Source organism: Anabrus simplex, chromosome 1, assembly GCF_040414725.1.
Source record: "Anabrus simplex isolate iqAnaSimp1 chromosome 1, ASM4041472v1, whole genome shotgun sequence".
NCBI lineage: Eukaryota > Metazoa > Arthropoda > Insecta > Orthoptera > Tettigoniidae > Anabrus > Anabrus simplex.
In genome coordinates this window covers 1694748955-1694761192 of record NC_090265.1, presented here as the reverse complement: position 1 = coordinate 1694761192, position 12238 = coordinate 1694748955, and positions in this window count along the sequence as shown.

The window sequence follows — 12238 nt, the reverse complement described above, 5'->3', positions numbered from 1 at the left end:
CGTATTTTATTTTAAATAGTTCTATCATCCCTTCTGATTAATACATCGTAACATTACCATCTCAGACCCAGGGGCAGAAAAAGTGAAGCAAAAATGTATTTTATTTGCTTTCTTTACGAATACTTTGCACTTTACAAGACTATTTTGATAGATGCTGAATATATGTGTGCCCCAATATATGGCCTGTACTACTTCTTCTTATTTTTCTACCGCCTTTGCCCACACCTGTGGGTCGCGGGTGCGAACTGTGTCGAACATGTGGGTTTAGCCCTTTTTTACGGCCGGATGCCCTTCCTGACGCCAACCTTATATGGAAGGATGTAATCACTATTGCGTGTTTTTGTGGGGGTTGGTAGTGTAGTGTGTTGTGTGAATATGAAGAGGAAAGTGTTGGGACAAGCACAAATAGCCAGTCCCCGGGCCAGGAGAATTAATCAGAGGCGATTAAAATCCCCGACCCGGTCGGTGAACGAACCAGGGATCCTCTGAACCGAAGGCCTCAACGCTGACCATTCAACCAACGAATCGGACAATATATTGCCTATACTGAATTACAATATTCAGCGATGTAACATTTGTAAAATGTATTCAGCCATCAATCAAGAAATTATGAGAAAAATATTCGAATGAGAGGAATTCAGTTCCGTGGCCTACAGTCGTGTGAAAATTGACATTTCCAAAACTAAGGTGATCTCAGTATGGAACAGAAACTAAAAGGATTTTATGTAAAGTTGGGAATATAAAACCGGAACAGGTGGATTATTTCAGTTATTTAGGATGTGTATTTTTTTTCTTCGGGGATAGTGGTATAGTAATTGAAATTGATTCGAGGTGCAGTAAAGCTAAGGCAGCGAGTTCGCAGTTACAGCCCTGTAAGTACCAAGAACTCATTCTATCATCAATTGTGGGTATGGAGGCACTTCCATGTATGCGGGGTTTGCTCTTTATCCATCCACCACCACTAGATTGTGCATGTACAATTTAAGAAAAATAAATAAATAAATAAATAAATAAATAAATAAATAAATAAATAAATAAATAAATAAATAATTCTCACTATAGTCCAATTTTAACAACATAAATGCTTGATTGCTTTTCAGTAATCTACACTTTATCCCATAACATCCTCACCTTTTGTACTTTGTCGTTTGCCTTCTCCAGATCTACGAAACATAAACGAGTGTATTTTCCCCAGGTATCATTTTTCAATTACCTGGCACCTACTGAAAATCTGATCCTGACAGCCCCTCTGTGGTCTAAAACCACACTGGTTAATTTCTACTTAGTATAAAATAAAAAATTGATCCTGTCCGTCTGTCTGTCTATCCGTCTGTCACCGAGCTCGATAGCTGCAGTCGCTTAAGTGCGGCCAGTATCCAGTATTCGGGAGACAGTAGGTTCGAACCCCACTGTCGGCAGCCCTGAAGATGGTTTTCCGTGGTTTCCCATTTTCACACCAGGCAGGTGCTGGGGCTGTACCTCAATTAAGGCCACGGCCACTTCCTTCTCACTCCTAGCCGTTTCCGGTCCCATCGTCGCCATAAGACCTATCTGTGTCGGTGCGACGTAAAGCAACTTGCAAAAACAAAAAACAAAATATCCGTCTGTCTGTTCGTCTGCCTGTCACGGCTAATCTCAAGAATCACAGGATGGATTTTGATGTGGCTTTCATCATTGTATTAGCATTCCTCGAGTGAGATTTATTTATAAACATTCATCTATGACCAAAGGAAGCCGAGCATTAACAATTTCAGTGAAGCAGATCGAAGAAAGAAACGGCCGTTCAAGCACCTTTTTAGCTTACGCTGGCTAAATCGTTAAATATGCATCTATATTATCAGGATAAGAATTGGTCTGCATAATAAGTTCTAGAAATAAGTCAACGACAGCATATATCTATCCTTAATGCATAACCCACTATAACGGTTCATATACATGCGGCCACGCGGTGTAGGGGGCAACGCGTCCGCCAGTCACCCGGCAGCCCCGGGTTCGATTCCCGGACGGGTCAGGTTCCTTTAATTGTAATGATTAATATCCCTGGCCTGGGGGACTGGGTGTTTGTGTCGTCCTTAATATTCCCTTCCTCACATACAACATTCAACACTATCGCCATTCCAATTGCACGCAGGTTCATACGCTCTGGTGCATTTAAAAAACTGTTTAGGCCTATATAACACAGTCTGCAGTAAGAAAACGGTCAAATTTAAAAATAACTGTTTGAATTATTATGTAATACCTATCAAAATACATTATTTGTTCCCCTCAAGTAACTAATGTAGATTAAAATGTAATATACAGAATGTTATTTTCTTCTATGCTTTCCGAGATGTCATCGTTTCTATTTTTCGGGCGATCGCCGTTCTGAAATATGGAACAACGGCTTCAGCCAGCATTCGTTGAACATACTACAATAATTAATAGTTTTTCAGTGATTTTTCATTACCTGTATAAAATCTATACTACCCCATCCTGCCGAGACGGAAAGCGAACATAGGTCGTAGTACACTGCATTCGAAAAAGTGCCTTTATCACGCAACCTTGAAACTAACCAACAAAGGGATTCTCGAATGTCACATCATAGAGAAAGAATGACTTCACAAAGACACAAGAAATATCTTTCTCCAAATTCATTGCCCAGGTTACTCAGCATACACAGCAGGTGAGCGTGAAGGAGCTATTCATTACCCTACAGTATTTATAAATTCTATTTTATATTGCCATGTAATCCCCGCCTAAGTTATGCAATGGGGCGCGATTGGTAGTGAAAATTTTGAAAAACTGTTTGATTGAAGCAACAAATTTAACTGGCTGAGACACAGGAGAGGCGGTCTTAATACCGACAGTACCTTTCTTTTTTTGCAAGCTGATTTGTGTCAAGCCGACGCGAATAGGTCTTATGGAGACGGTGGGACAGGAAAGGGCTAGGAGTGGGAAGGAAGCGTCCGTGGCCTTAAGGTTGTACCTTAATTAAGGCCACGGTCGCTACCTTCCCAATCCTAGACCTTTCCCATCCTTCCGTCGCCGAATCGGGAAGTGCAAGTAGCAAAAACCAAAGAACAACAGCCTATTCTACCGTACACGATGTCGGGAACATCAAACTTTCCTTTTCTTGAGAATGTCTACTACCCCGACAGAAATCAAACTCGGAGCACTGAGAAAATGAGGCTGACTCTCAAAATCTTACGTATGAAGACATCCTACTGCAACTGGTTTGAAGGCTCTTCAGTTTTCAGGGGTTCAGTCCCACATTTACTGTTTAACATTCAAGTAGACCTACCAATATGAGGTTGAACTAGAAGTTGACGATCTTGAATTGAAAATGTTACTTGACATTCAGCTCCAATCTGACCAAGGGTATATTTCGGAGTGCAAACAAAAATAAATCAATCTTATGCACCAATTAGTTTGGTGAAATTTTTGTTTTGTATGGCGTAGAAATGTAGTGCATATACAGCGCTCAATGTTCTGTGGCACTGGCTATACCAAGGTGTGAGTCAGGGCGCCAACTGTCGAAGTGCGGTGAGGGGTGGTAGGGGGGTTGGCGGGCGCTCCCTGGAGAATGTTTTGCGAAGTGGTTGTTTTCAAAAGGAGAATAGGTATACAGGTGCATGAAGACCACGTATGAGCATTTTCAACCCTCCCTACCTTCCATCCCCCCCCCCCCCCCTCTCCCCGCCCACGTACCTGTCCCATACCGGCCAGCAACCTTCTTCGACTTGAAGTGTATCCTTCCCTCCTTCCTTTCTTCCTTCCTTCCTTCCATCCTGCTGCTCATGTTCATTCATTTAAGGGGTTAAGAACAGTCCTGTGTTTAATAATAATAATAATAGTAATAATAATAATAATAATATAAAGTCTCTTATGAAAAGACTGAATATATGGAGTACAAGCAGCAAAGCGAGAGGTATATGGAGGTCAAACATGGCGAGATTAAAAGGTCAGACAAATTCAAATACCTCGGTGAATGGATCCAACTCATCGGACTGGTTAAAGAGTCAAACAATGCAAGAGCCAGAAAACTGGATCTGGCCTACAAGCTAACACAGAACAGGCATAACAAACGGCCAAAATCCAACATTGAAATGGCGCGACGTGATGAGGATGAAATTATGATGAAGACACCCAGCCCCTGTGCCAGCGAAATTAACCAATGATGGTTAAAATTCCCAACCCTTTCTGGAATCAAACCCGGGACCCCTGTGACCAAAGGCCAGCACGCTAACCATTTAGCCATGGAGCCGGACGAATCCAACATTATAACTCAGTAATAAAACCGGAAGGATTGTACGCTTTGGAGTGCCTTTCAAAAAGGGGAGCTGCGAGAACTCGACGATAAGCAAAGGAAGATTCTGAGGAAAATTTGGGGTCCGCAGAAGACTGCTGATGGGATTTGGAAGAAAAGGAGAAATGGGGAGCTCTACTAGTACATTGAAAAGATCACGGACACCTAGTAAGAATGGACGACAAGCGACTGACCAAGAAGATCGTCAAATACATCATGGGGTTAAAGGCCACTTCCAACTGGATGGAAGAGGTCAAGAGGGATGCAGAAGAAGTTGGAATTACACTACAGATGATCCACAATAGAAGAAAGCTCAAAAGAAGAATCGATAGTCTAAAATCATTTTAAGAGAAACCACTAGAACGGATCATTTTCGAAGAGAAGGGAAGATGTGGGACGAAAACATGAAGGAGTTTCTGGAAGAGAAGAGAAGGCGGGCCAAGAAGCCTTGAGTTCTGTGCAGTCCATAGTTGGCCAAATTCGTAAAATAATAATAATAATAATAATAATAATAATAATAATAATAATAACAGAGAGTCTGTATGCTAGAGAATGCCTCAAGATCCTGTGGAAGATAATGGGTCGAAAAATCGTGGATGGCCAGTATAGGTTACAATGAAGGGGAGAACTCTTATCGGTAAAGCGAAAGATTGATTGAGTCAACGAGGGAAAGAAGACTCAGATTTTATGGACATCTGTTTAGAATGGCTGCCAAACCAGATTTTTAAAACATTTGACAGTAGACCAAAGGTCTCCGGCAAATTGTTCAGGGAGGTTGAGCAATCTGTATCAAATGTGGAACATATCCATAACTGAACAATGTGATGATCAGCACTCGACAACTCCAGATGCTTCCATGACAAACAGAAAATGAACAAGGGATGAACAAGAAGAAAAAAAGACAGGCTGCCAGAGGAAGAATTCAAAGATTTTGGGCTACAAAGAAGTCTTCTATTAACATGCGATTTTTGCTTAACGTGAATTCATATTCCCGTAAACGAATATAATAATAATAATAATAATAATAATAATAATAATAATAATAATAATAATAATAATAATAATAATAATAATACAGGGAAAGATAATGCCTCCAAAACAAATGGATTACCGCAGTTCCTGGAACCTCAATAGTTATAAATTCCACTGTCCGGCTCCATGGCTAAATGGTTAGCGTGCTGGCCTTTAGACACAGGGGTCCCGGGTTCGATTACCGGCAGGGTCGGGAATTTTAACCATCATTGGTTAATTTCGCTGGCACGGAGGCTGGGTTTATGTGTCGTCATCATTTCATCCTCATCACGACGCGCAGGTCACCTACGGGAGTCAAATCAAAAGACCTGCACCTAGCGAACCGAACATGTCCTCGGACACTCCCGGCACTAAAAGCCATACGAATTTTTTTCATATCTATTATTGATACAGCTGTTTAAAAACAGTTACGTATTTCAGCATAAAAGGTGGTTGTTATAGATTTAAATTTGTTTTAAGGAGTCTGTAGTGGATGCAGCCCGGATATTTAGGAAGTAATAAGTTTGAAGGCAAACTCGATCGTAATGTAACTAGAGAAACGTACCTTCTAGAGGTTCTAATAAGCCGAGCCCCTAATGATACGTAACTCTCGTAGCAGAACTGTTGTTCGGGCTAGACTATACTTATTATTTGCTTCAGTAAGTTTGCAGTTTAACCTATAGGTGAATGCCTAAATATTCGTTGCTTGCCTGTCGATTGTTTTTTTCTTTCCTTTTCCTCACCGTCATGCCACGTGTTCTCTGTAGAAGTAACACATCAGTGCCAGAAGTTTCTTCTTTTTGCCCCACGTATTCCAACGTTGCTTCAAGGCTTAGAATGCTTTATTGCGTGTGTGCGAGTTCGCCACCATTTCCATCAACTACGTCTCATTCCGCTTTTTTTTCTTAGAATCTGCTTTACGTCGCACCGACACAGAGAGGTTTTATGGCGACGATGGGGTAGGAAAAGGCTAGGAATGGCATGGAAGCGACCGTGGCCTTAATTAAGGTACAGCTCCAGCATTTGCCTGGTGTAAAAATGGGAAACCACGGAAAACCATATTCAGGGCTGCCGACAGTGGGGCTCAAACTCACTATCTCCCGGATTCAAGCTCACAGCTACGCGCCCCTAACCGCACGGCCAACTCGCCCGGTGTGTTTGTCTTCTACCGTTGTTAACAATGCTGATAATATCGTCATTAGGCACTTGAAAATAATAATAATAATAATAATAATTATTATTATTATTATTATTATTATTATTTATTATCGTTCCGGCCATCTATGGACCACGTTTTACAGTCTTTACGTTATTTTTCACCAGTCCTGACTTCACATTCTGCCAGTACTTCTTCATCCTTGCACTGACTTCTTTCTTCTGTTCTTCTGTGTAGGTTCTCTTCTTCCTTTTCTTCTTCACAAGTTCTTCCCCAGTCTCCTGGAAACCTTTGAACTCCTTCACTTTTTGTCTAAATTTGTTTCTGTCCAGTACGTCCTCTTTTTCTACTCCTATCCTGGCCAGGTCGGTCCTTACTTCCCGAAACCATTTTGGTTCCGTCTTCCTTAGGCTGAAGAAGCTGAAAATCCTTTTTGTCACTCGGTTGGTGTCCATTCTCTGTAGATGTCCATAAAATTGAAGCCTTCGCTTTTTCATCAATACGACGACTTCCTCTGTCTTCTGGTATAGTTCTTTGTTGGGTCTAAGTCTCCTCTCCCCACCTTTGATTTTCGGGCCCAAGATCTTCCGGAGCATTTTCCTCTCTTTCTTTCTGATGTTCTCTAGATCTCCCTTTCCAATCATGTCCAATGTTTCTGCTGCGTATAAGCATTCAGGTCTGATGACTCTGTCCAGATGTCTTAATTTGGCTCCATATGACAAAGCTTTCTTCTTGTAGGTGTCTCTAGTGAGCTGATACGCTGTTTCCATTTTTCTCGCTCGTTCTATCAGAGCTAGCTTCTCTGATCCATTCTCTTGAACTATTTCTCCAAGATACTTGAAGCTCTTTACTCTTTTGACTTTCCCCTCTTTCAACTTTAACATTTGGGGAGCCTCTTTGATGTTGGTCATAAATTCAGTCTTACTGTATGATATTTGCAGTCCAGTCATTTCTGCTATGCTATGGAGTTGTTCCACTCTTTTCTTTGCTATTTCTATGTCACTGGCAAAGACTGCGATATCATTAGCATATGCCAGGCAGTCTATCCGTATATCACCTGCCCCTCTTCCAATACGGAATGCTTCTTTGTCTGGGATTCCTTCTTTCCACTTCCTTATCACCTTTTCCAAGACACAGTTAAAGAGAATTGGTGAGAGTCCATCCCCTTGTCTCACACCAGTCTTGACTTCAAAGGACTCCGATATTTCACCCATGAACTTGACCTTTGACTTGGTGTTGGTAAGTGTCTGTTTGATGATATTCCTTGTTTTACTGTCCACACCAAATTCTTCCAGTATTCCGAATAACGTCTCTCTATCTAACGAATCGTAGGCCTTCTTAAAATCCACGAAGACTACAACATATTTGCTTCGTCCCAGCATCTAGTACTTTATGATGTTCTTGAGATTAAAAATCTGCTCAGCGCATGATCTGCCTTTCCGGAATCCAGCTTGGTACTCGTCCAGTTCTTCATCGAGTCTTTCTTCAACCCTGGTTTGAAGGGCTTTAGACAGCATTTTATATGGGACCGAAAGCAGCGTTCCACTATAATTATTGACATCCTTCTTGTTCCCTTTTTGTGTAATGGATTTCTTAAAGAAGTTAGCCAGTCTTCTGGAATTCTTTCCGTTTCCCAAATAATTTTAAATACACTGACTGACAGAGCAAATGCAACACCAAGAAGGAGTGGCTCGAAAGGGATGAAAGTTGGGAAAAAAACAGAGACGGCACGGACGAATAATTGATGTTTATTTCAAACCGATATGCAGGTTACACAATGCGCACGGCATCGACTCAGTAGGATGTAGGACCACCGCGAGCGGCGATGCACGCAGAAACACGTCGAGGTACAGAGTCAATAAGAGTGCGGATGGTGTCCTGAGGGATGGTTCTCCATTCTCTGTCAACCATTTGCCACAGTTGGTCGTCCGTACGAGGCTGGGGCAGAGTTTGCAAACGGCGTCCAATGAGATCCCACACGTGTTCGATTGGTGAGAGATCCGGAGAGTACGCTGGCCACGGAAGCATCTGTACACCTCGTAGAGCCTGTTGGGAGATGCGAGCAGTGTGTGGGCGGGCATTATCCTGCTGAAACAGAGCATTGGGCAGCCCCTGAAGGTACGGGAGTGCCACCGGCCGCAGCACATGCTGCACGTAGCGGTGGGCATTTAGCATGCCTTGAATACGCACTAGAGGTGACGTGGAATCATACGCAATAGCGCCCCAAACCATGATGCCGCGTTGTCTAGCGGTAGGGCGCTCCACAGTTACTGCCGGATTTGACCTTTCTCCACGCCGACGCCACACTCGTCTGCGGTGACTATCACTGACAGAACAGAAGCGTGACTCATCGGAGAACACGACGTTCCGCCATTCCCTCATCCAAGTCGCTCTAGCCCGGCACCATGCCAGGCGTGCACGTCTATGCTGTGGAGTCAATGGTAGTCTTCTGAGCGGACGCCGGGAGTGCAGGCCTCCTTCAACCAATCGACGGGAAATTGTTCTGGTCGATATTGGAACAGCCAGGGTGTCTTGCACATGCTGAAGAATGGCGGTTGACGTGGCGTGCGGGGCTGCCACCGCTTGGCGGCGGATGCGCCGATCCTCGCGTGCTGACGTCACTCGGGCTGCGCCTGGACCCCTGGACCCCTCGCACGTGCCACATGTCCCTGCGCCAACCATCTTCGCCACAGGCGCTGCACCGTGGACACATCCCTATGGGTATCGGCTGCGATTTGACGAAGCGACTAACCTGCCCTTCTCAGCCCGATCACCATACCCCTCGTAAAGTCGTCTGTCTGCTGGAAATGCCTCCGTTGACGGCGGCCTGGCATTCTTAACTATACACGTGTCCTGTGGCACACGACAACACGTTCTACAATGACTGTCGGCTGAGAAATCACGGTACGAAGTGGGCCATTCGCCAACGCCGTGTCCCATTTATCGTTCGCTACGTGCGCAGCACAGCGGCGCATTTCACATCATGAGCATACCTCACTGACGTCAGTCTACCCTGCAATTGGCATAAAGTTCTGACCACTCCTTCTTGGTGTTGTATTTGCTCTGTCAGTCAGTGTAAATGGGTCGAAGATGAGATTAATTCTGCATTTCCCATTTTGAGCAGTTCTGCCACAATACCGTCTTCACCTGCTGCCTTGTTATTTTTTAGCTCCTGGATGATTTTGGATACCTCACGTTCGTCAGGTGGCTTTGAATCTTGGATTGTTACCTGCGGTCGTTTAATTGCCAGTCTTTCTTGTGGACCGTCGCAATTCAGTAATCTTTTGAAATTTCTAGCGAGAATGTCACAGTTTTCCTTATAATAATCTTCCATCGCTTTGCCCACATGTGGATTTGGCCATGTTTAACGGCCCGATGTCCTTCCTGACGCCAACCCTATATGGAGGGATGTAATCACTATTGCGTATTTGTGTGGTGGTTGGAAGTGTAGTATATTGTCTGAATAGGTTGGGAGAAACAGAAACTTCCAGTCCCCTGGTCAGGAGAATTAATCAGTCGTGATTAAAATCTCCCACCCGGCCAAGAATCAAACCCGGAACCCTCTGAACCGAAGGTCTCAAAGCTGACCATTCAGCAATTAGTCAGATTAATAATAATAGGGTAATAATAATAATAATAATAATAATAATAATAATAATAATAATAACAATAATAATACGGCTAATGTTCACATCCCAAACTCACAAATGACAAGTTGACCAAGAGGAAAGACAAAGAAGAAAACTGAATCAACCTATTCGAAGACAGAAAGGAAGCCCACAGTAAAAGAATGATTCAAATATGGGCACAAAGGAAGACAAATGCACTCACATATATATCTTCACAAGGTTGCAATATACATATATAATAAAATGGGCTCAGATACTGTATACAAGCATTCTGATTCTACGCTGCCTGGTCGTCAATTTACACTTTCCGATTTACTCCACCAGCTGGCATTATAAGCCGAATCTCTGTTGGGCTACCTATGGCTGGGTTTAAATTATGTCGAATAAACATCAGATTTGTCACGAGAAACAATTTACATGCCGACATTTTACGACATGGTGTGTCAGAAATCTACTAACCTCTTCGGGGTTTGAACCCAGGAACTGTGCACTGTGATGCCGACAGTGATCCTCAGAGGAAGCTACATTTCCGTCACCTTAGCACCAGTTTTCCGGTTGTTCAGGTTTAATTGTAATTAAATCTTTTGAAAACAAAGAATCTACGTAATCACTTGCATGATAACTATCATGTTGATTTAAGTGCATGGCTGCTTGTCTGTCCACACAACGAGCAGCAGAGCTCAAGAATTCTGCTGCGCGCTGTGAATGTTATACCTGCTGGAGGGTTGTGAGTGCAGATGGAGAACGCATTCGCGGCAGATGACATGGGAAATGTGAAGGCTATTTTAAAGCCAACCCTTCTCAGGTCCAACCTGCCCCTCTAGCATGTCTTCATGTCACTAAAAGTACTCTGCTATCCTAGAAGGTTCGAAAAATTTATGAAGGTAAGTTTCAAAATACCGTATTTTTCCGGTGGACACAACGGGGTCCTAGTCATGGAAAGGAGTTCAGATGACGACAGTTTTATGCTACAAGCTCCATAGAGTTTTGAAATCAGAATTTAGTATTTTGATTCATTAATTCAGCGTTATATTTATACATTTATACACTTATAATTCGACTTAAAGCTTAATTATATATTTTTTGTCCGAATCATTGGCAGAATGGTCAGCGCTGAGGCCTGCTACTCATAGGATTCCTGAGGTCTGATTCTTGGCTGAGTCGAGTATTTCAATCGCGTCTGATAGATACTTCTGGCTCAGAGATTGGGTATTTGTATTTGTTCCAACACTCTCTTACTCATATTCAGACAAAACACCACACTAACAACCACCGCTGCAGTGATCCTTCTTCACATCGGATTGGCGTCAGGAAGGCTGTCGGGTCGTAAAACAGGGCCATATCCACATGTGTGACACCGCTTGAACCCGTGACTCCAGATGTGTGGGAGAAACGGTAGAAGGAGAAGAAGCAGATAAATAGGAAATGTTTTTGATAATGTCAATGTTAAATCAAAATCGCATTTTCATAGAGCTAATCGCCAAATAATAATGAATAATAAAATTGTACGTTTATTTGAAAATGATTTAGCCTAAATAACAACGTACAAAAGTCGAATTAAATATTATTATTATTATTATTATTATTATTATTATTATTATTATTATTATTATTATTATTATTATATCACGGACAACATCATAGAAGATCGTGGAGCCTTTAGTACAATCGTAGCCAAGCACACATTCGTGGAGAAATCTTAAAAAAAAAAACTGGTAGTAAGTGGTCCACAGAACGCAAGATGCAACACAGTGCATTCTTGAAGACATTTTGGGAGGATAAGAAGGCGAAAACCATCAGGCGAACGAACAAGTTCAAACGCGCTCTTTAAATGGGCAACCCGAAGAAAGAAAGAAAGAAAGATAGAAAGAAAGAAAGAAAGAAAGAAAGAAAGAAAGAAAGAAAGAAAGAAAGAAGAATAAATTATATCAAATTAACTCAAGTCATGTTGCACGAACTTCTCAGATCAGTTGCCAGAAAAAATAGATAAAGTTTTACTTTAAAAAATAACATTGATTTTGTATTTATATAGTCTGGTAGGGGCTGCCTGGCCGGGGTGGTAAAGGCGTGCTCGGTTCTCCCGGAAGTACGTGGGTTCGATTCCCAGTCAGGAAGTCGTAAAAATTAAAGAAACGAGATTTTCACTTCCGGAGGTGC